Here is a 21,755-nt window from a genome sequence, read left to right as displayed (position 1 = left end):
AGAGGAAACCAAATCTCAGAGGTTAAGCCACTTGCCCACCATCACACAGCTCACGAGTGGCAGAGCTCAGGCTCACATCCAGCCCCGACCCCAGAACCTGAGCTCAGGATTTCTCCATGAGATCGGCTTTCCCAGGGAGTTTGCCCCTAGGATCTCATCTCCTGTGTGGAGCTGGGCACCAGCATATGCTTTGGAGCGACCAACTCCCATAGACAGCTGTCTAGATGGTGTTGATATTATAAATGGTATTGTAAAAAATCAGGATATGGCTTATAAATCAGGCAAAGGGAAGTTATGATTCTTCTGGACACTCTAATCTATCTCCCTATAATTGCTTGTATATGAAACGCCTGCATGAGGTTATCGGAGCCTTCCCCGAATCGTCTGCGAAGGTAAGATTGCAATTTCAGCAACCCTTGTTACACAAACTAAAGCAATCTGTTCTCCTTTGACACTCTGACACCACTGACTTGCAAAAGGGTTGGAGCCAGGGATGGAGAGGAATTTGTTCATGTTCCTGTTTCCAGCAAAAATATGAAGGGTTAACTATGGAGCATCCTCTCTGCAGGTGAGGGCTCTGGCTTCTCAACAAACTAATGAAGCAATGTTGGGGATACTTAAGGAGAAAGCCACAGCTCCATTTCTTTAAACCATCTTTAACCTTTAGTTTTAGGAACTCTAATCAAAAATCAATTCTGCTTTTTGTAGTCGATTTGACAGTAATTCTATCTCTAATGGCAATGGCAAGAGAAATAGTATGTCAGATAAACTCAGCAGCAAAATGACATATTCATTAGCAATTTACTGGGTGTGAAATTTCCACCATGAGAAAGCATTCCTGAACAATACAGGGTCACCGTCCCCCTAGGGCAGGCGACCCATTCTACTAATTAATGGGGAACACTGGTGGGATTAAATGTCTGCTACCCAAATTATTTGCGTGTTTACAGCAGAGTTATTTTGTAGACACCTTGGGCTCCGAAAGTAAGTCAGGACCCAAAACAATAAACAAGCTGACATAACAAGATGATAGCAGCCTATTGTAGCCCAGAAAAATCTAATCTGGTCTCCTAACAGCATCGCAATCTTTATTGTGACTGTATGGGTCCCAATTCATCAGCCCACTTCGGCAAACTCTCCCTGCCCATAATCATTCACTTTCAGTGTAGCCTCTGAACAGGTATCGACTTTAGGGCCTCGCAATTCATCCCCACTTCTGCATCCCTCCATCAACATTCTTTGACAGTCTCTGAAGCAAGTTGGGAGAGAAAAATGTGGCCTCTACAGGCAGGACCTCCAGAGAGACTCTAGGAGTGGGGAAAAAGAGGGCAAGCAAAGTTCTCCAGCTCAGTGCAAAGGGAAGACAAAATACCGGTGTCATATCTTGTCCCTGTTAAAATCCCAACAACACTCCCTGTGATCTGCAGATCAAGTGGAGTTGAAACATCAGGACAAAAAGGAATATAGGGGAGAGATGCTTACGTTTAATGAAGGCCTTCAAAATCACTCTCTCATTTCAGTGTTACATCCAACCCAAGATATAGGCACAATTATTAACCCCTTTTCCAGATGAGGAAACTGAGACCGAGGGAGGAAAAGAGATTCACACAGGCTAGCAAATGACTTCAAAACAAGATTATTTAAACTAGCAGCTTTCCAGCTTTTTAAAATTGAGGTAAAATTGGCATAACATAAAGTTAACCATTAACCATTGGGAAGATCCCCTGAAGGAGGGCATGGCAACCCACTCCAGTATTCCTGCCTGGAATCCCATGGACAGAAGAGCCTGGTGGGCTACAGTCCACGGAGCTGCAAAGAGTCGGATACGATTGAGCGGCTGACTAAGCCCAGCACACACAGGGTCCATCCAGCAGCATCTGGTGCATTCACAGTGTTGTATAAGCATCACTCCTATAGGGCTTAAAATATTTTCATCGCTCCCAAAGGAAGCCTCATGCCCATCCCACACTCCCAGTCCCTGGATCCATTAGTCTAATTTGTATCTCTGTAGATTAAAGAACAAAAACCCAATCTACAAAACAAAAGTTGTTGCTATTCAATCGATAAGTCACGTCTGACTCTTTGTGACCCCCACAAACTGCAGCATGCCAGGCTTCCCTGTCCTTCCCTATCTCCTGGAATTTGCTCAGATTCATGTCCACTGAGTCAGTGATACCATCCAACTGTCTCATCCTCTGTCATCTCCTTCTCCTCCTGCCCTCAATATTTCCCAGCATCAGGGGCTTTCCAATATGTCAGCTGTTCACATCAGGTGGCCAAAGTATGGGAGCTTCAGCCTCAACATCAGTCCTTCCAATGAGTATTCAGGACTGATTTCCTTTAGGATTGACTGGTTAGATCTCCCTGCAGTCCAAGGGACTCTCAAGAGTCCTTCAGCACCACAATTTGAAATCATCAATTCTTTGGTATTCACCCTTCTTTATGGTCCAACTCTCACAACCATACATGACTACTGGGAAAAGCATAGCTTTGATTATACGGACAAAATAAAAGTAGAGCTAACTGGAATTGGGGGCAGCATCTTGGAGCTTTATGCCTTTAACCTTCCCAGACTTTAGTAGGGCTCCTCTCTGAGCTCTGGAAGACTATTATGGGGGACTCTTGGGAAAATCTGCTATAAGGGTTTCTGTCACAGTGCCATAATTACTTTTTCTTCCAGGGAACAGACGAGACCATTAGACTGTGCGAAGTGTTGTTAAGCTGAGATATGACAAGGTTTGCTGCACCCCTGCCGAGCAGGAGCCCACACATCTCCACTGGGGATAGATGAGTGATACCCCAGGGTGTAGACCTCGGTCAAAGCACCGTTTTTAGGAATCCTGCTTGTCTGCTTTGCTTGTTATACACATCTCAATGGACAGACGGGGAAGGAACTTTGGGTCTTAGACAAAAAGAAGATGTCATTGGATTTTGCCATGGACTCAACATTTGGGCCACAAAAAATGTCAGAATACAGCCCTCTTTCTTGCTAGAAAGGTCACCTGATATTCCAACCTGTAGGGTTTGGAGTTGAAGCTGGTGCAACTCTGTGTGATCTCCTTCCCACCTGTACTTATTAATGGTGAATGGGAGTCATTCACGTAGCCCTAATGTTGACGACTTGGTGTGCTGTACCTCCCCAACTCCATCTCCTGGTGAGCTTCCACAGAGCCTGCCGAGTGGAAAATGACCCTTGCATTCTGCCCCTTGACCACAGATTGGGCCTAGGGTAGACATAAATCTAAGTCTAAATTTGGATAATGACAGCATCGCTTGGGGATTGAGAATATGGCTAAGTCTAAGTAATAAAACAAACAAATGTACATAACAAAATAGAAACAGACTCGCAGATACAGAAAACAAACTAGTGGTACCAGAGTAGGGGAGTGAAGGGGGAAGGTAAGGTAGGGGGTTAAGAAATACAAACTACTATATATAACGTAGATAAACAATAACAATCTATTGTGCAGCCCAGGGAAATACAACTATTATTTTGTAATAACTTTAAATTGAGTGTAATCTATAAAATATTGAATCACTCTGCTGTACATCTGAAACTAACATAATAGTGTAAATCAACTATATTTCAATTTTTTTTTAAAAAAGCATGTGGCTCAGGAGCTCTGCATTGTGGCTGTCATGCACTTGAATGAAGAGCCACACAATTCTGAAACCTGCCTCAAAAGACACAGCTGCTACCAGAGAAAGAGAAGAAGGAACCAGATAAGCCTGCAGAAAGACACAGGGTGAGAAACTTGGGTCCCCATCCAGGGAGACAGGCCCCTGGGGACTGGTATCTGGCCCCAGTTCCAGGCCCCTGGGAGACAGGGCTGAAATTCCTGCTCCTAGTCCTGAACGATGCCCTGCCATTTTTAGTCAGGGTTGCTTTGCTTGCAAGTGCCAGAAACGCAACTCAAACTCACTCAAGCATCCAAGGAGGCCATTAGCTCACGGAGCTGCAAAGGCCAGGCATGAGCACTGCGGTTCCCGGGACAGTGCCATCAGGGTCCTCCTTGCCCGGTTTTCAGCTCCGCTCTCCCCGAGGCAGGCTCGGTTCCCCGGTGGGCTCACCGAAAGCTCCTGGATGCTCTGGCTGAGAGATGGCTATGGAGGAACGACTCACGTTCCCAGGAGGTTTAGAAAAACTGGGGAACTGATGCCCATTGGATGGTTTTGGTCACAAAACCACCAGGAAACCAAGACACTGACCCGGAGTTATATGTTAACTCATCAACCCACCCTTAGAGCTCACCGTGAGGTGGAGTCAGACTCACCCAAACCGTGAGGACTAAGGGAAAGAATGCAAAGGGATGCCACTCACAAGGACATTAGGGTGCTGCTCCAGAACATGGGTGCTGGGCAGCAAGAAGAGGGAACCTCTGCCATATTCTAGTCTCCCTACCAAAAAAAAAAAAATCACCCAAAAAACCTGTTTTAAGTTAGTCCAACAGATTTCTGTTTCTTGTCATCAAAAAGCCCTTGACCAAATATCTAGAAAATATATATGGGAAATAAAAATTATTAAGACAGATTTCAGCTGTCAAGGACCTTATCTTTTTATAAAGAAGTTAAAACCTAGTGTATGCAAATTGTACATCACAAGTAAAAGTTGATTCCAGAGGCACAGAGAACCCCAGAATATCAAAGGCAGTGATATCAGCTGAGATAAGCAGGAAGTTCCTTATGGTATTTATTTGGCTTGGGGTCTAAGTGAATACCATAAGATTCCAAATAGATAGTGCATTTCTTGTTAAAGACAATGGTGTCATCAAACACCTAGAGGCTGACAAGTACAAGGTGTAAAGAGAGATGGTCATGTTTATCTTCTAAATATCTCTTACATCTATTTCTCCCCAGTTCTCCCACCTCCCACTCAGCCTGATGTCTCACCCAGATTCCTGGGGCAACCACTTCTGTTCCATTCTAAGCCATTCTCCACTTGTCTGCTAGAATGATCTTTTTCATCTGTTGATGTCATACCCTACCTGCCTTCCAATAAATTTCCCATTGCTCTAGGCTAAAAGTCTTCTCCTGCTTCCTCTCTTTGCACTCCAGCCCACCATGTTCTCTGAGTTATATGAATTTTCCAACACTTCAGACGTGCTGGGAAGGCCACCATGTTGGGGAAATGCTTTCATCCCTATCCTTCCTGTGGTGATTAATTTACACCCTGCCTTCAGATCTCTAGCTAAGGAAGACCACTCCAGCCAGGCCAGTTCAGATCCCTCTGTGATGCACACTCAGTGTCACCCAGTATTCATCATTATTGCCCTTATTTCAGTTAGTAAATAAAACTTCATTTGAGTGATTATTTCATCAATGCCTCTGCACTCTACAGCAAGCTTCTCAGTCTTGGTTCTATTGACATTTTGGACAGATAACTCCCTGTTGTGTGTGGGGGAAGAGGCTGCCATGAGTGTTGCAGGATCTTTAGCAGCATCCCTGGCCTCTGCCAGCATCTTTCAACCTTGAATACTCTTTGGAAGGACCGATACTGAAGCTGAAGCTCCAGTATTTTGGTCATCTGAGGCAAACAGCCAACCCACTGGAAAAGTCCCCAGTGCTGGGAAAGATTGAAGTTAAAAGAGAAGAGGGAATCAGAGGATGAGATGGCTGGATGGCCTCACCAACCCAATTGACATCAACTTGGGCAAACTTTGGGAGATGGTGAGGGACAGGGAAGCCTGGCGTGCTGCAGTCTATGGGGTCACAAAGAGTCAGACATGACTGGGCAACTGAAAAAAAACAATTGGCCTCTGCCCTCTAGGTAACAGGAGCACACCCTTCCCACTTTAGTTGGAACAACCGAAAATATCTCCAGACATCACTCCAAGGCCTCCTGGGTGGGTGGGGGTTGGAGACCAAAATTGCCCCCCCTCCCATTGAAAACCACCACTCCACAGTCTAGTCTATAGGCTCCATGAGAAAAGAACCAATCCAGCACCTGGTAAATGTAGCTATTTGGTTTTCAATACCAGCACTTCACCTAGAGAGATCTAAAAATGATTAATATGATGCATGATCTGACCCCCATACTAAGGAAATAGTCATCTCTCAGGGGATGAGGTGAAGGGATTGCAATCCAGCCATCCATAAAAAACAGAAAACTTCCCAAATGAATCTCTTGTGAAGCTGGGGTTCATAATCACAGAAGCAGGTGACCATTGCTGAAATCTTTGCTTACTGAATGGAAGGGAGGGATGGGAATAGTGAGAGAGGAAGTGATAGAAGGGAGGGGGACGAAGGGGAGAGATGAAAGGATACAAGGAGAAGAAGCACAGGAAGCAGAGAAAAGGAAGGAAAGGGAAAGAATCTCTTGTTAGACTGGGGTCGCAAGAGAAATCGGGCTTATTGAGGCTGGAAATCTAATTTGGACTGTAGGTGAAGAGCTTCGAATATTATTTTGCTGTTTTGGTTGTGTAGATGATAGGAAGTCAATGAACATTTCAGAGTGAGAGTGCTTTAAGTTCATAGCAATGTGTTAAGAAGTCGAATGGGCCATGCAGTCCAAGAGGAACTGGAGTGAGGAGACCCAGGAACCAACTGTAATGTATTACAACATTTGGGATAATGATAACTGGAAAGGAAATAATGAACACCAAGGAAGGTGATGTTCTCCACAGGAAGAAGAATTAGGGGATTATAGGTGCCAAGTATTGGGCTGTATTTGAGAATATGATGACCACGTGCCCATCATTCTGCAGGCCAGTGAGGAAGACGGACGTGGAAAACCATTCCTAACGTAACGTTAAAAAGGGAAGCAGAGGGTGCCCTCTGGAGCACAAAGAAGGTCTGTGCTGGCCTCAAGGATCAGAATATACTTCTCAGTGGGAATGCCCTTGATACTCAGATCTCTGGGGTGAAGGGGGTTGGGGTGGATGAGTGAGAGTAAGAAGTAAGGGAATTAAGAAAATATAATTGGGTTGGGGTGGGCAAGAGCAAAGCTTAACAGTGGCAGGTGAGGCAAGAGAAGACGTGGATGATCCTGGAGGGACTTGTAAACCATGGCTCAGGATTTTAGACTTTATTCTTAGGGTCAGGATAAGCCATAGAGATAAGTGTTTCTTAAATTTTTATTTATTTTATTTTTTATTGGAATATAATTGCTTTACAATGTTGTGTTACTGTCTGTTGGACAATGACGAGAATCAACCGTTTGTGGTTCAGTCACTCAGTCGTGTCCAACTCTTTGCATCCCCATAGACTGCAGCATGCCAGGCTTCCCTGTCCTCTGTCTCCCAGAGTTTGCTCAAACTTATGTCCACTGAGTCAGTCATGACATCCAACCATCTCTTCCTCTGTCACCCGCTTCTCCTTTTGCCTTCAATCTTTCCCCATGTGAGAGTCTTTTCCAATGAGTCGGCTCTTCGAATCAAGTGGCCAAATTATTGGAGCTTCAGCTTCAGCATCATTCCTTCCAATGAATATTCAGGGTTGATTTCCTTTAGGATTGCTGGTCTGATCTCCTTGCTGTCCAACGGACTGTTAAGAGTCTTCTCCAGCACCACAGTTTAAAAGAATCAATCAACCATATGTATACATATATCCCCTTCTTCTTGGACCTCCCTTCCACTCCCCCCATCCCACCCCTCTAGGTCTTCATAGAACACCAAGCTTCCTGTGCTTTATAGCAGGTTCCTACTAGCCACCTATTTTACACATGGTAGTGTATATCTGTCAATCCCAATCTCCCAATTCGTCCCACTTTCCCATTCCCCAGCTGTGTCCACAGGTCCATTCTCTATGTCTGTATTTCTAGTCCTGCCTTGGAAATAGATACATCTGCATCATTTTTCTAGATTCCACAAACATGCAGTAATATATATTTGTTTTTCTGGCTTACTTCACTCTGTATGACAGACTCTAAGTCCATGCATGTATCTACAAATGACCTTATTTCATTCTTTTTAGAGACTGGGTAATATTGTGTATACATACCACATCCTCTTTATCTATTTATCTGTCCTTGAACATTTAGATTGTTTCCATGTCCTGGCTATTGTAAATAGTGCTGCAATGAATATTGGGGTGTATTTGCACTTTTGAATTATGGTTTTCTCAGGGTATATTCCCAGTAGTAGGAATGCTGCATCATATGGTTGCTAAGTCGTGTTCAACTCTTTGTGAACCTATGGACTGTGAGCGTTCTATATTTACTTTTTAAAAAACTTTTTATTTTTTTATTGAAGGATAGTTGCTTTACAGAATTTTGTTGGTTTCTGCCAAACTTCAACCTGAATCAGCCATAGGTATACACATATCCCCTCCCTTTTGAAACTCCCTCCCAGCTCCCTCCCCATCCCATCCCTCCAGTTGATACAGAGCCCCTGTTTGAGTTTCTTAGCCATATAGCAAATTCACGTTGGCTATCTATTTTACATATGGCAGTGTAAGTTCCCATGTTACCCTTTCCATTCATCTCACCCTCTCCTCCCCTCTCCCCATGTCCACAAGTCTATTCTCTATGTCTGTTTCTCCACTTCTGCCCTATAAGTAAATTCTTCAGTTCCATTTTTATAGACTCTGTATATATGCATTAGAATATGACATTTATCTTTCTCTTTCTGACTTACTTCACTCTGTATAATAGGTTATATGTTCATCTACCTCATCAGAACTGACTCAAAGGCATTCCTTTTCATGGCTGAGTAATATTCCATTGTGTATAGTTAAGACAACTTCTTTATCCATTCATCTATTAATGGATACCTAGGCTGCTTCCATGTTCTAGCTATTGTAAATAGTGCTGCAATAAACAATGGGATACATGTGTCTTTTCCAATTTTGGTTTCCTCAGGGTATAGGCCTAGGAGTGGGATTGCTGGATCATATGGTGGTTTTATTCCTTGCTTTTTAAGGAATCTCCATACCATCTTCCATAGTGGCTGTATCAATTTACATTCCTACCAACAGTGCAAGAGCATTCCCTTTTCTCTACACCCTCTCCAGAATGTATTGTTTGTAGACTTTTTGATGATGGCCATTCTGACCAGTGTAAGGTGATAGCTCATTGTAGTTTTGATTTTCATTTCTCTCAGAATGAGTGATGTTGAGCATCTTTTCATGTATTTGTTAGTCATCTGTATGTCTTCTTGGGAGAAATGTCTTTTTAGGTCTTTTTCCCACTTTTAAACTGGGTTGTCTGTTTTTCTGGTATTGAGTTGTATGAGCTGCTTGAATATTTTGGAAATTAGCCCTTTGTCAGTTGTTTCATTTGCTATTATTTTCTCTGATTCTGAGGGATGTCTTTTCACCTTGCTTACAGTTTCTTTTGCTGTGCAAAAGCTTTTAAGTTTAATCAGGTCCCATTTGTTTCCTTTTGTTTTTATTTCCGTTACTCTAGGAGATGGGTCATAGAGGATCTTGCTTTGATTTATGTCATTGAGTGTTCTGCCTATATTTTCCTCTAAGAGTTTTATAGTTTCTGGTCTTACACTTAGGTCTTTAATCCATTTTGAGTTTATCTTTGTGTATAGTGTTAGGAAATGTTCTAATTTAATTTGTAGCTGTCCAGTTTTCCAAGCACCATTTATTGAAGAGACTGTCTTTGCCCCATTGTATATTCTTGCCTCCTTTGTCAAATATAAGGTACCCATAAGTGCATGGGTTTGTTTCTGGACTTTCTATCTTGTTCCATTGGTCTATGTTTCTGTTTTTGTGCCAGTACCATACTGTCTTGACGACTGTAGCTTTGTAGTATAATCTGAGGTCAGGAAGGTTGATTCCTCCAGTTCCATTCTTCTTTCTCAACTTTCACATGTAACTGTCCAGCTATAAGACTACTTTGGCTTTTCAGGGTCTCCTGTATTTCCATATGAATTGTGAAATTTTTTGTTCTAGTTCTATGAAAAATGTCATTGGTAATATGATAGGGATTGCATTGAATCTGTTGATTGCATTTGGTAATATAGTCATTTTCACAATATTGATTCTTCCTACCCAGGAACATGGAATATCTCTCCATCTGTTTATGTTGTCTTTGATTTCTTTCATTAATGTCTTATAATTTTCTGTGTACAGTTCTTTTGTCTCCTTAGGTAAGTTCATTGCTAGATATTTAATTCTTTTTGTTGCAATGGTGAATAGGATTGATTCCTTAACTTCTCTTTCTGATTTTTCATTGTTAGTATACAGAAATGCAAGTGATGTATATGTATTAGTTTTGTATCCTGCAACTTTGCTAAATTCACTGAGTAGCTCTAGTAGTTTTCTGATACTATCTTTGGGATTTTCTGTGTACAGTATCATGTCATCTGCAAACAGTGACAGCTTTACTTCTTTTCTTCTCTGGATTCTTTTTATTTCTTTTTCTTCTCTGATTACTGTAGTTGGACTCCCAGAACTATGTTGAATTATAGTGGGGAAAGTGGTCACATTTTTCTTGTTCCTGATCTTAGGGGCAATGCTTTCAGTTTTTCACCACTGAGATTAATGTTTACTGTAGGTTTATCATATATGGCCTTTACTATGTTGAGGTAGATTCCTTCTATGCTCATTTTTGGAAGTTTTAATCATAAATGGGTGCTGAATTTTGTCAACTTTTTTTATGCATCTATTGAGATTATCAGTTCAGTTCAGTTCAGTTGCTCAGTCATGTCTGACTCTTTGTGACCCTATGGACTGCAGCACGCCAGGCTTCCCTGTCCATCACCAACTCCCAGAACTTACTCAAACTCATGTCCATTGAGTTAGTAATGCCATCCAACCATCTCATCCTCTGTCATCCCCTTCTCCTCCTGCCTTCAATCTTTCCAGCATCAGGGTCTTTTCAAGTGAGTCAGTTCTTCACATCAGGTAGCCAAAGTATTGAGATTATCATATGGTTTTTATCTTTCAATTTGTTAATGTGATGTATTACATTGATTGATTTGTGTATATTGAAGAATCCTTGCATTCCTGGAATAAACCCAACTTGATCAACTTTTTGATGTGTTGCTGAATTCTGTTTGCTAAAGTTTTGTTGAGGATTTTTTGCATCTATGTTCATCAGTGATTTTGGCCTGTAGGTTTCTTTTTCTGTGTTGTCTTTGTCTGGTTTTGGTATCAGGGTGGTGGTGACCTCATGGAATGAGTTTGGAAGTGTTCCTTCCTCTGCAATTTTTTGAAAGAGTTTTAGGAGGATAGGCATTAGCTCTTCTGTAAATGTTTCTATAGTCTCCTGTGAAGACACCTGGGCTTTTGTTTTTTGGGAGATTTTTTATCACAGATTCAATTTAGGTGCTTGTAATTGGGTTGTTCATAATTTCTATTTCTTCCTGGTTCAGTCTTGGAAGATTGAACTTTTCTAAGAATCTGTCCATTTCTTCCAGGTTATCCATTTTATCCATATAGTTGTTCATAATAGTCTCTTATGATCCTTTGTATTTCTGCATTGTCTGTTGTAACTCTCCTTTTTCATTTCTAATTTTGTTGACTTGATTCTTCTTTTTTTCTTGATGCGTCTGGCCAAAGGTCTGTCAATTTTATTTTCTCGAAGAACCAGTTTTTAGTTTTGTTAATCTTTACTATTGTTTCTTTCATGTCTTTTTCATTTCTTTCTGCTTGGATCTTTATGATTTCTTTCCTTATACTAATTTTGGGAGTTTTTTGTTCCTCTTTTTCCAGTTGTTTTAGGTGTAAAGTTAGGTTTTCTATATGATGTTTTCTTTGTTTCTTGAGGTAGGATTGTATTACTATAAATTTCCCTCTTAGAACTGCTTTTGCTGCATCCCATAGGTTTTGAGTTGTTGTGTTTTCATTGTCATTTGTTTCTAGAAATTTTTTGAGTTCCCTTTTGATTTCTTCAGTAACCTGTTGGTTGTTTAGAAATGTATTGCTTAATCTCCAAGTGTTTGTGTTTCTTACAGTTTTTTTAAAATTGTAAATGATATCTAGTCTCATAGTGTTGTGGTCAGAGAAGATGCTTGATACGATTTCAACTTTCTTAAATTTACTGAGTTTTAATTTGTGACCCAAGATGTTGTTTATCCTGGAGAATGTTCCATGTGCACTTGAGAAGAAGGTGTATTCTTCTGCATTTGGATGGAATGTCCTGGAGGTGTCAATGAGATCCATCTCATCTAATGTATCATTTAAGACTTGTGTTTCCTTATTAATTTTCTGGTTTGATGATCTGTCCATTGGTGTGAGTGGGGTGTTAAATTCTCCTACTATTACTGTGTTACTGTCAATTTCTCCATTTATGTCTATTAGTGTTTGTCTTATGTATTGAGGTGCTCCTATGTTGGGTGCATAGATATTTACAATTTTATGTCTTCCTCTTGGATTGATCCCTTGATCATTTTGTAGTGTCCTTCCTTATCTCTTGTAATATTCTTTATTTTAAGGTCTATTCTGTCAGATAAGAGGATTGCTACTCCAGCTTTCTTTGGTTTCCCATTTGCATGGAATATATTTTTCCATCCTCTCATTTTCAGTCTATATGTGCCTTTAGGGTTTCTTGTAGACAGCATATATATGGGTCTTGTTTTTGTATCCATTCAGCCAGTCTGTATCTTTTGGTTGGAGCACTTAATCCATTTACATTTAAAGTAAATACTGATATATATGTTCTTATTACCATTTTCTTAATTGCTTGGGGTTGATTTTGTAGATATTTTTCCTTCTCTTGTATTTCTTGACTATATATGTCCCTTTAACATTTGCTGTAAAGCTGGTTTGGTGGTGCTGAATTCTTTTAACTTTTGCTTGTCTGAAAAGTTTTTTATTTCTCGATCAATTTTGAATGAGATCCCTGCCAGGTACAGTAATCTTGGTTGTAGATTTTTCAGTACTTTAAATATATCCTGCCATTCCCTTCTGGCCTGCAGAGTTTCTGTTGAAAGATCAGCTGTTAACTGTATGGGATTTCCCTTGTATGTTACTTGTTGCTTCTCCCTTGCTGCTTTTAATATTCTTTCTTTGTGTTTAGTCTTTGTTAGTTTGATTAGTATGTGTCTTGGTGTGTTTCTCCTTGGGGCTATCCTGTATGGGACTCTTTGCATCTCTTGGACTTGATTATTTCCTTTTCCATGTTGGGGAAATTTTCAACTATAATCTCTTCAAAATTTTTCTCATACCCTTTCTTTTTCTCTTCTTCTGAAACCCCTATAATTTGAATGTTGGTGCACCTGATATTGTTCCAGAGGTCTCTGAGGCTATCCTCAGTTCTTTTCATTCTTTCTACTTTATTTTGCTCTTCAGAAGTTATTTCCACCATTTTATCTTCCAGCTCATTGATTCATTCTTCTGCTTCAGAGAATCTGCTATTGATTCCTTCCAGAAAGTAAAAGTGAAAGTCACTCAGTTGTGTTTGACTCTTTGCAACCCTATGGACTATATAGTCCATGGAATTCTCCAGGCCAGAATAGTGGAGTGGATAGCCTATCCCTTCTCCAGAGGATCTTCCTGATCCAGGAATCAAACCAGGGTCTCCTGCATTGCAGGTGAATTCTTTACCAACTGAGCTATGAGAAAAGCCTGATTCCTTCCATAGTATCTTTAATTTCAGTAATTGTGTTGTTTGTATAATTCTTCTAAGTCTTCATTAATTGATTCTTGCATTTTCTCCATTTTGTTTTCAAGGTTTTTGATCATTTTACTATCATCATTCTGAATTCTTTTCCAGGTAGTTTGCCTATTTCCTCTTCATTTATTTGGACTTCTGTGTTTCTAATTTGTTCCTTCATTTGTGTAATATTTCTCTGCCCTTTCATTTTTTTTTTTAAACTTATTGTGTTTGAAGTCTCCTTCTCAAAGGCTTCCAGGTTGAATTCTTTCTTCCTTTAGGCTTCTGGCCTCCTAAGCTTGGTCCAGTGTTTTGTGTAAGCTTCATATAGGATGAGATTTATGCCAGTTTTTGTTTATTTGTTTGTTTTTCTTCTGAAGGGCAAGGCTGAGTGAAGTGGTAATCCTGTCTGCTGATGATTGGGTTTATATTTTTGTTTTGTTTGTTGTTTAGATGAGGCATCCTGCACAGGGTGCTACTGGTGATGTGTGATGCCGGGTCTTGTATTTCAAGTGGTTTCCTTTGTGTGAGTTCTCACTATTTGATCCTCCCTATGGTTAATTCTCTGGTTGTCTAGGGTCTTGGAGTCAGTGCTCCCATTCCAAAGGCTCAGGGCTTGATCTTTTTTTTTTTCTTTAGTGCTTAGTCTGGTTTCACTTGCTCATGCAGAGGCCTTGCAGCCAGCCCTTCAGACCAGAGCTCCTTCTGGAAAATGGCCAAGTGGACACCCCAGCTCATATGCTTGCTTTTAAAAAGGAATCTCCATATTATTCTCCACAGTGACTATATCAATTTACATTCCCACCAACAGTGCAAGAAGCAAAGCAGGGACACCAGGCAGATTTGTAGTTTTTCAGATCTCATTTTTGCTCTGGGGTGGAAAATAGAAAATGGGTGAAGAAAGAAGTCAGCAAACTATTTCTGAGGCTTTGGACCCAGCTGAGTGAGAAGGAGAGTGGCCATATTAGCAGCAGAGGGGAGAAGAAGCCAGGAACAAGAATTTTAGGACAAAAGGTAGTTGAGCATTTTCTTCTGTTATTTTATAAAAATGATAGGTTTCTGACATGGAGTTCCTGTGTTAAAAAAAATGGAAGTGTCCTGGGATGCAGGAGGTCCTGTGGACTGTAAGCGCTCATGTTTCAGAAAGGAGAGCCTGGTTTGAATGAGCCAGGACTTCCTTCCTCTCTGAACAGTCAGGAATTTCTCCTGGGCAGTCTCTCTGTGTCCCTCAAGTATCTCAACAAAGAGAGAACACAGGCTATAAAGTCAGAAAAAAAAACAGAAAAATTCAAATTCCAAGCTCTGCCCCATAGCTGATCAGTTGGACCACTTCCTTAACTAATCTGAGCCTCAGCTTCCTCATTTATAAAATAGGGTATCAATCCTCACTGTGTGGCTGTGAGCGTCACATTTTCTATGTTGTGACAGATAATAACAAGTGGACAGTGCCTAGAAACGTGGTCAGCAGTGGATAAAGGCTGATTTCCCTTCCTCTCTGAATGGAGGCTTCCAGATTATGTGGATTCATCGGCATCTTGGGCTATTTGCTGCCACAAACTGTTACACCATGGACTGCCATGTCCACAGAGGAGCATCAGTTCAAAGTCATACAGGTAGGAAAGGCTTAGAAGAAAGACTCCCCCATGTTCAGAAGATGGAGGAAAAAATTCAGGAGTCCAGGCAATGGAAATATTTGAATAACGACAGAGCCAGAACATTTGTAGCAGGTCAATAGATTGCTCTTCTCTCTCCAGTAAATTCTCCATCTTGAGTTTCTGTAATATCGGCATCTTTGTTACAAAGCGACTTCTGAGCTATTACTCTTACGAAGGTTATTGAATGCATTTGAAGGAGAATGTTGCTCTATTACAGACCAAGGGCCTTGTTGATGATTTAGAGTGTGGTGGTGTGCACCTGCCTGATACCATCCACAGAAGTGACAAATCAGGCAAAGGGAATGAACTTATCTTGATGCCTGGCCTGTGTGTTCAGTTAGGACTCTGCTGACTGCAACTGACAGATACACAACTCAAAATAGTTTAAGGAAAAATGGAATTATAAGGACCTGGAGGGGTCCCATGAAGAACGGATGAATCAAGCCCAGGAAAAGGCAGGAATGCAAGGGGAACTCAGGAACCATAAACCAAGATTCAGACCCACTGAGATCCTTCTTCCATTTCCTATGGCATCTGTCTACTTGTTTCATTTTTTCTTCTCTCTCATTGTACATGGGTTGTAGCTACACAGCAAAAAACACAGCTCCTGCTCTTTGAGGAAAATGCAGGGTGATGTGCAGTGGAGCCCCAGGCCACCCGCTCCTGCCCCTGACCCACCACTGTTCTCTCTCCCCAGAAACAAGTTGGTCAGGAAGCCTCAGCTCAGCTGTGGCTTTTAAAGATACTGTAAGGTGGTGCAGTGGTAAGGAATCCGCCTGCCAATGCAGGAAACATGGGTTCAATCCCTGGGTCGGGAAGATCCCTGGAGGAGGAACTGGCAACCCACTCCAGTATTCTTGCCTGGAAAATTCCATGGACAGAGGAGCCTGGCAGGCTGCAGTCCATGGGGTGCAAAGAGTCAGACATGACTGAGCGACTGAACACACACACACACACAAATACAAATAGTCCGTGGAGCCAGCAGTGGTGATTCACTAGATTAGAATCACCCTATCAGCAGCAACACGAAGTCTTTGGAGAAGGTTAGTGCTGAGCTGACCGGAGATGTGAAGGAAAAGAATCTCAAACTGAAAGTATGGGTTCAGATGCCTACTGAGATTCTGAGAATAACTGCAAGGATACAAGGAGGACTTGGGAAAGGTGGTTCAAAGACTTGGAATTGTTTCCAGGTGAGGATCCACGAGCAACATTGACCTGCACAGTCTTTCTGAGATTGTCAAACAGATCACTTTCATCATCACTGAGTCAGGAGTCGAGGTTGAAGTCACCATTGCAGATGCTTAAATCAACCTTTTTAATAAATTGATAAAGTGAAAGTGAGAAGTGAAAGTGTTAGTCACTCAGTCGTGTCTGGCTCTTCGAGACCCTGTGAACCATAGCCTGCCTCTCTCGCTCCTCTGTCCATGAAATTCTCCAGGCAGGAATACTGGAATGGGTGGCCATTGCTTTCTTCAAGTATCCTCCCAACCCAGGAATCAAACCCAGGTCTCCCATGTTGCAGGCAGATTCTTTTACCATCTGAGCCACCAGAGAAGCCCCTAGTAAATTGATAATCAGTTGTTTAAAAAAAAAAATGGCTCCTGCTAACTCCTGATTTTTCTACTTATGATGTCAGTCATTCTAGAGATACTGAACTCTTTCCCTCAATGCTAGTCCAAATGTCCTCATGAATGGACTCACTGGCTTAGCAGGGGTCAGGTACTCCTTCTGTGGTCAGTTGTTTCTGGTGGAGAAGTATGCTCTGATGGGCCCATTCTGGGTCAGATGTTTGCTCCTGGACCAGCTACCAGTGGCTGGAGATGCAGGGTCTTTTGAGAACATGGTCCCTCTAAAGGAAAGCAAATGGATGTTGTAGGTGGAGGGATGATTTGGAGAAAAAGAGCCAGTCTGGCCAGACAAAACCAAAGATGAAATGTACCTTTCTCTTCTGGAAGTAAACACAGGAATAACTCACTTGTTTCAAGTTTTACTCGCTTATTTTCTTCTCTTCGCTTATGCATTAATTCATTCAAACACTAAACACTTGTTAGAGCACTAACTGTTAGGTCATAATCATTTTCTTGGTTTAGAGTAAAGGAAAGATTTCTTCTCCTACTGCAGCTACATTCCCCTCACACTATTCTGCCTCCACTAGAGAAACTCTTAACCCCACTTGCCAGCCAACAGCAGTTTCTAGACAATTTCAAGCCCATGACTACCCCTGTTGAGCAGTCTGTTCTCTTTGAAACAGCGAGCAATGGGCAAATATCACAACAGAGCTTGTCGATGTCTCAATAGTCACACAGATGCACGTACATATACACAGACACACACATACACAAGCACACACACAGAGGCCAGGATGCAGTACTAGAACCTGGGAAATCACTTTATTTTCCTCTGGTGAGTAGAGCATTTTGTCAGGCATATTCAGTTTATTGTATTTGTTTGCCTCCTATAGGAGGCCTATGGGCTTCCCAGGTGGCACTAGTGGTGAAGAACCCGCCTGCCAAAGCACGAGATGAAAGACATGGGTTTGATTCTTGGGTTGGAAAGATCCCCTGGAGAAGGAGATGGCAACCTACTCCAGTATTCTTGCCTGGAGAATCCCATGGACAGAGGAACTTGGCGGACTATGGTCCACAGGGTCACAAAGAGTTGGACGTGACTGAAGTGACTTAACCTACACACACACACACACACACACACACACACACACACACACACACACACACAAGACCTATAGCATAAAGAAACTCTGAACTCAGGGAAGACTCACTGGATTTCTTTGAACAAGAGTTACTATCTCTTTGTCCTCAAATTTTCTCATCTGAAAGGTAAAAAGATTAAATATGAAATAAATCCTTACAGCCAGTTTTGGGAGAGGAAAAACCAGGTCCTAAATTTTCAAAACTCTGAGTCTTTCTGATATTCCAGGTTGGGTTGGGTGGCCTAGTTCTACTCTGACCTTTCCTTCCTTCCTTCTTTTTCTTCTTTATATCTTTTTCTTTGTTTCTTTCTTTCTATCATTCTCTGTTGTATTCATTTTTCTCTGTGTGTGTTCTCTGCCACACTGTAACTTCTAGAAGACCAAGACCAATGCTTCTTCATAGTATCCCAAATGCCCAGGGCATAACTTGGCATATATTAGACACTGAATAAATGTTTATTGGGTTTCCCAGGTGGCACTAGTTTTAAAGAACCCATCTGTCACTGCAGAAGACTTAAGAGATGTGGGTTTGATCCCTGAGTGGGGAAGATCTCCTGGAGGAGGGTGTGGCAACACACCCCAGCACTCTTGCCTGGAGAATCCCATGTACAGAGGAGCCGGAAGACTGTAATCCATGAGTTGCACACAGTCAGACACAACTGAAGTGACTTAATATGCATGCAAATGTTTATTTAAAAAAAAGGATGGATAGATACGAGACATACTGTGTCAGTCAGACTTACTTGTCCACAGAGCTATCTTATCCTGCTGAGCAAGATGTGTGACTACACTGACCATTGTGAATGTGCAGATTAGGGAATTTAAGCCGTCAGGTCACACAAAAACCACCAGAATTCACATCTCCTTAGATGTTCTCCTAGCCTAGATCCACAGACAATCCTGGTCTAGCTGGTACAGCAGAGACCCACAAGCACACATTAAACCCAGTATTAATGAGAATGATCCAGGCTATTCAGATACTTTTTAAAAAGAAATCTTAATAAGTTACTGAGCCCTTACTATGAGTCTGGCACCATCTAAGAGCCTTGACAACATTATCAAACTAGTGGGTCTTATTCAGAGTGACTTTGCTTCCAGGCACGATGGGCAAGGTCTGGACAGAATTTTGATTATCACTCTGGAGGGGTTTGATGCTGGTACATAGTGGAGAGGCCAGGGATCTTGCTAAACATCCCATAATATACCAGACAAACCTCCACAACAAAAAGTCCATCCCCAAGTCAATAGTGCCGGGGTGAGAAATTCTGATCTAAATGAATCCCATCAACAACATTATTATTATTATTTTCCTGATTTGACTGATGAGAAATCTGAGAAATATGTTATTTGCCCAAGTACCAGATCTGGAATTTGAACCTCTGTCTTTTGGGTCAAAACCCTCTGCTCTTAGTATTGAGCCTGTAACTCTTGGCAGGTCTTACCTACAAGGAAGAACTAAACAGGGAACTTGACAATGACAATCCTGAACCTACTTAGCACACTGGACCTTGAAGATTGCCCACTGCTCCAATAGCAGATTTTTTACCTACTTTCATGTGAGGAACTGAAGATGTTACTTTGGCCAGACTTGGGAGTATCTTTAAATTGAATCCAGTTCCTCCTATTGAAACATAATAACTTTCAAACTAATCTAGTCTCTTCATTACCAGTGCTATAGCCAGTTGTCGAAATCTCTTTTGAGTTAGTAGTTAAAAGGCCCAGCCACACATCCGTAACGTTATTGTTGCTGGCTAAAATCCTTTGCAACAACACAAACATCACTCAGAATCAAATTATCAGATGTGCCGACAAGATGCTTCTCGATTTAATAGTGTGGTAAATGATGGCTGGGAGATGTTCTTTGAAGCTGTGGAGGCAAATGTGAAAGCTAATTCAATTCTCAGATGAATAAAAGTGAGAAACTGTTCTTATAAACCTGATATTACCAGAGATAGGGCCAGAGCCTGCTGCTGCCTTGCGTGGGGGAGGAGAGAAGTGTAGAATTTACTTTATTTCTGATAATAAAGAGTTGGGCTCTGTGACCACACAGGTTTGACCTTGGTCCCCGGCAGAGGACTTGAGGACGAATGAGGGCTTATTTCCAACTCAGTTAAGAAGCGAGCACTGTCAGTCACCAGTTCCCCTGGGGGCCTCTCGAGAGAGGAAGGGGCCCCCTGAAGTGGCATCCAGAGCCTTGGGGAAATCACATCCCTGCTTATTAGACTTGGAGAGTGTATAATAGGATTTCCTGAGAGCAAAGGGGATCTCAGATCACCTAGGCCACTGACTCTCCAATTACTCACTAGGGCCCCAGATTTTCACATGGGCATCTCAGGGATAAGGAGAAGGAAGCTTTGGAAGACACTTGGGGCCTGGAATTTGCTTTAATTGATTATACATGCAGCTGGCCCTTGAACAACATAGGCTTAAGGTGTGCAGGTGCATGTAAATGTGGGGTTTTTTTCTTCAGGAAATAAATTCTAAAGCACTATGTGATCTGTGCTTGGTTGAATTGGTGAACGTGGACCCATGGATGTATGTGGACTAGAAAGCTGTATGTGGATTTACGACTGTGTGGGGGTCACCACTCCTATGGCCTGCTTTGTTTGAGGGTTGGATGTACACATATTGGGCTTTGTTGCTAAGTCACTCAGTTGTGTCCAATTCTTTGCGACCCCACGGACTGTAGCATGCCAGGCTTTCCTGTCCTCTGTCTTCCCCTGGAGTTTGTGCAAACTCATGTCCATTGAGTTGGTGATGACATCTAACCATCTTATCTGTCCTCTGTCATCCCCTTCTCCTCCTGCCTTCAACCTTTCCCAGCATCAGGGTTTTTTCCAATGAGTCAGCTCTTCACATCAGGTGGCCCAAGTACTGGAGTTTCAGCTTCAGCATCAGTCCTTCCAATGAATATTCAGGACTGATTTCCTTTACAATTGACTGCTTTGATCTCTTTGCTGTCCAAGGGACTCTCAAGAATCTTCTCCTATACCACAGTTCAAAAGCATCAATTCTTTGGCACTCAGCCTGCTTTATGGTCAACTTTCACATCCATACATGACTACTGGAAAAACCATAGTTTTAACTATATGGACCTTTGTTGACAAATAATGTCACTGCTTTTTAACATGCTTTCTAAGTTTGCCATAACTTCCCTTCCAAGAGCAAATGTCTTTTAATTTCATGGCTGCAGTCACCATCCACAGCGATATTGGAGCCCAAGAAAATAAAGTCTGTCACTGTTTCCATTGTTTCCCCATCTATTATCATGAAGTGATGGGACCAGATGTCATGATCTTTGCTTTTTGAATGTTGAGTTTTAAGCCAGATTTTTCACTCGTCACTTTCACCTTCAACAAGAGGCTCTTTAGTTCCTGTTCCCTTTCTGCCATAAGGGGGTGTCATCTGCATATCTGAGGTTATCAACATGTCTCCCCTGCAATCTTGATTCCAGCTTATGCTTCTGAATTAGATCTGATAGACAGAGTGTCTGAAGAACTATGGGCAGAGGTTCATGACACTGTAGAGGAGGCAGTGATGAAGACTATCTCCAAGAAAAACAAATGCAAACAGGCAAAATGGTTGTCTGAGGAAGGCTTATAGATAGCTGAGAAAAGAAGAGAAGCTAAAGGCAAAGGACAAAAAGAAAGATATACCCATCTGAATGCAGAGTTCCAAAGAATAGCAAGGAGAGATAAGAAAGACTTCCTCAGTGATCAATGCAAAGAAATAGAAGAAAACAATTGAGTGGGAAAGACTGGAGATCTCTTCAAGAAAATCAGAGATACCAAGGGAACATTCCCTGCAACAATGAGCACAACAAAGGATAGAATTGGTACGGACCTAACAAAAGCCGAAGATATTAAGAAAAGGTTGCAAGAATATATGGAAGAACCATACAAAA

The 21,755-nt window shown here is 41.7% G+C and overlaps 1 pseudogene; it reads left to right on the top strand.

Moving 5' to 3' along the window:
* The first annotated feature begins 354 nt into the window (after positions 1-354).
* LOC136157371 (small ribosomal subunit protein uS10-like) lies at positions 355-16,446 on the top strand (annotated as a pseudogene).
* The last annotated feature ends 5,309 nt before the right edge of the window (positions 16,447-21,755 follow it).

The sequence above is a fragment of the Muntiacus reevesi genome, chromosome 2, assembly GCF_963930625.1.
Source record: "Muntiacus reevesi chromosome 2, mMunRee1.1, whole genome shotgun sequence".
NCBI classification, from domain to species: Eukaryota; Metazoa; Chordata; class Mammalia; order Artiodactyla; family Cervidae; genus Muntiacus; species Muntiacus reevesi.
The sequence above is the reverse complement of the archived record's forward strand: the minus strand, read 5'-3'. Positions and strand labels throughout refer to the sequence as shown.